The sequence below is a fragment of the Oncorhynchus keta genome, chromosome 23 (genome assembly GCF_023373465.1).
Source record: "Oncorhynchus keta strain PuntledgeMale-10-30-2019 chromosome 23, Oket_V2, whole genome shotgun sequence".
Taxonomy (NCBI): Eukaryota; Metazoa; Chordata; class Actinopteri; order Salmoniformes; family Salmonidae; genus Oncorhynchus; species Oncorhynchus keta.
Window position 1 is genome coordinate 38,100,607 of NC_068443.1, and position 3,506 is coordinate 38,104,112.

At 42.7% G+C, this 3,506-nt stretch overlaps 1 long non-coding RNA gene across 1 annotated transcript; it reads right to left on the reverse strand.

Moving 5' to 3' along the window:
* Positions 1–1,272: 1,272 nt before the first annotated feature.
* On the reverse strand, positions 1,273–2,648 carry LOC127911056 (uncharacterized). Its single transcript, XR_008077495.1, has 2 exons — positions 2,042–2,648; positions 1,273–1,592 (listed from the first exon to the last, which is right to left on the reverse strand). It is a non-coding gene; the product is annotated as an uncharacterized LOC127911056 (long non-coding RNA).
* Between the last annotated feature and the right edge of the window lie 858 nt (positions 2,649–3,506).

Below are 3,506 nucleotides of genomic sequence, written 5' to 3' on the forward strand. Positions count from 1 at the left end.
CAGTATATAAACATGATTTTATTTGTCAGAAAAGTTCAAAAGTGAAATTATAAAACATCTCTCATGAAAAAAAAAAAATTAAAATAATTGTACAAGATAACAGATGTAAAAAAAATATTCCCAAACCCCTTCCAAAAAATAAGTAGTTAAATAACAATTTCACTGTCACGTGTTCAAGAACCAGGATGTAAATGGAAGTGAAATGCACACTTGCAAGTTCTCCTCAACAGTGCAGTCCACCTGTATCAAAAAACACACAATATCAAGCAATATATACAAAAAAGTAATAAAGAGAAGTACATTTATTTTTTTACATTATTTAACTAGGCATGTCAGTTAATAAGAACAAATTCTTATTTACCCCGGCCAAACCCGGACGACGCTGGGCCAATTGTGCACCACCCTATGGGACTCCCAATCACGTCAGGATGTGATGCAGTCTGGAAAAGGGGAGGCACTGGGGTGTGTCTCTGGGGCTGTGTTTTGCCAAAGTGGGTGGGGGTACCATCAGACAGGTCCATTTTATTTAACCTTTATTTAACAAGGCAAGTCAGTTAAAAGCAAATTGGGACCTCCCTGTCTCAGCTTCCAGTATCTATGCTGCAATAGTCTATGTGCTGGGGGCAGGGTCAGTCTTTCCTATCATGTGAAATTCTCCTGTCTATCTATCTGGTGTCATGTGTGATCTTAAGTATGCTCCCTCTGATTCTCCCATCTCCCTCGTCCTCTCTGTCTCTCTCTCTCTCTCTGAGGACCTGAGCCCTAGGAACATTCTTCAAGGCAACGTGGCCTGATGACTCCTGCCTGACCTGTTCACTGGACGTGCTACCTTGTCCCTGACCTATTGTTTTTTACCCCCCCTCTCTCCCTCTCTCTGTCTCTCTCTCTACCTGCTGCCTCGACCTCTGAATGCTTGGCTATGAAAGGCCAACTGATATTGATTACTGAGGTGCTGACCTGTTGCACCCTCTACAACCACTGTGATTATTATTGACCCTGCTGGTCATTTATGAACATTTGAACATATTGAAGAACAATCTGGCCTTAATGTACTCTTATAATCTCCACCCATCACAGCCAGAAGTGGACTGACCACCCCTCAGAACCTGGTTCCTCTCTAGGTAGGTTTCTTCCTAGGTTCCTGCCTTTCTAGGGAGCTTTTCCTAGCCACGTGCTTCTACATCTGCATTGCTTGCTGTTTGGAGTTTTAGGATGGGTTTCTGTATAAGCACTTTGTAACATCTGCTGATAAAAAGGGCTTTATGAATAAATTGTATGTTTGTGTGTGTGTGTGTGTGTGTGTGTGTGTGTGTGTGTGTGTGTGTGTGTGTGTAAGGGTGGGTGAGTGAGTGGGAGTGCAGGTGATTGTCTGTGGTTCTGGGTAGGGCTGCAGTGGATGTGGACGGTTGCTCCGGTTTTTGTTCTGACAGTGCTTGGCCCTTCTCCTCCGGTCTGCCAACGCAATCAGGTCAACTATAGCGTGCACTGAGGTCTTCTGGGTTCGTCTCCAAATCAGACAGAATTTCTTCAGTTGCCCCCTCAAATCGTCGCCACTCTTCAGCAGAAAGCAATGTTAGGCGACTGGCCAAAGCCTGTGAATTACAGGAGACAATAAGTTATTCTACCCAACAAACCAACGGTCTTGAACATTGGAATCTCTTGTCAAAACTCAGTACATTATTTCAAATGGTTCACATTTTTTAAATAACTGTCACGTTCTGACGTTTTGTTGTTTTGTCTTTATTTAGTATGGTCAGGGTGTGAGTTGGGGTGGGCAGTCTATGTTTTGTGTTTCTATGTTTGGTTTCTGTTTCGGCCTAGTATGGTTCTCAATCAGAGGCAGGTGTTGTTAGTTGTCTCTGATTGAGAATCATACTTAGGTAGCCTGGGTTTCACTGTTGGTTTGTGGGTGTTTGTTTCCTGTGTCAGTGTTTGTTCCACACGGGACTGTTTCGGTTTGGGTCAGTTCATGTTATCGTTTATTGTTTTGTATTTCATAGTGTTCAGGCTTTTCTTATTAAAATTCGTCATGAACACTTACCACGCCGCATCTTGGTCCGATCCTTACTCCTCTTCAAACGAAGAGGAGGAAATCTGCCGTTACAATAACCTGCTTCTGGCAACGCAGCCTTTGCTTTTTCATGTCCGTCTCCGATGCTCTGTCTGGGGTGTCCGACGAACGATTCCTCTCTATTTCAGTCCAATACTGGGTTGCCACTGCATCTGAGGAGATAGTCAGTGTGGTGTATTATCAATGGTTATAGGCATTCAATTCCTTGAGAAAATTATAAGACGTAGAACTATGTTAAAATTAGTCCATGAGTTAGTACACTATGTTAAAGTTAGTCCATGAGTTAGTACACGATGTTAAAGTTAGTCCATGAGTAGGTACACTATGTTAAAGTTAGTCCATGAATTAGTCCACTATGTCTTCATGGGACTAACTCGCCTTCAAAATATTTTCCTCTCTCCATCTATGTGTCTTGCACTCAGCTGACTGACCAGCAGTGGTGTGGTGCGGAATGTTTTCCTGAGACATGACAAATAAAAAACAGGAAATTAGGTTTATGCATGATATTGCAACACTATTTCATGTAATTTAATTGAGAAGGCTATCCCTTCAAAGCACTGCCTTCAATAACATGAGATAAGAATTTTGAGTTCCCTCTTTTGCACTTGCGGTCCAATATATGTTTGGTGCGGCATCTGAAAATATAAAGTCAGTGTGGTGATTCAGCAATGAAAGTCAGAGTAAGTCTTATAAAAGGCTCCAGCCACCTAAAACCATAGTGTTCCCCCCTGCTACCACATGGCAAGCGGTACCAGTGCACCAAGCCTGGAACCAACACGACCCTGAACAGTTTCTACCCACAAGCCATAAGACTGCTAAACAAGACTGCTAAATAGCTAATCAAATGGCTACCTGGACTACCTGCATTGACCCTTTTTTGCACTAACTCTCTTGCACTGACTCAATGCACACACACTTGACTCTACCTACACACTCACACATGCTAACACCAAAACCCTAACACACACACACACACGCTACATACGCCCACACACACATAAAATGCGCACACATGTATACTGACACCACAGACACTCACTCACACACACTTTCACACTCATCACATACACTGTTGCTACTGTCTATTATCCATCCTGTTGCATAGTCACTTTACCCCTACCAATATGTACATAGCTACCTCAAGTACTAATTAGCCTTTTACGGCTGCTGTCCCTGTACAGGGATCAACATCAGCGGAAATTTCAGAGTGACAACTAATAGTACTCGATACAACTCAAACTTTCATTAAAACACACATGCAGGGTACTCAATTAAAGCTACACTCGTTGTGAATCTAGCCAACATGTCAGAATTTTGAAATGCTTTTCGGCGAAAGCATGAGAAGCTATTATCTGATAGCATGCAACCCCCGAAATACCCAAAGGGGACGTAAACAAAATCATTAGCGTAGCCGGCGCTACACAAAACGCAGAAA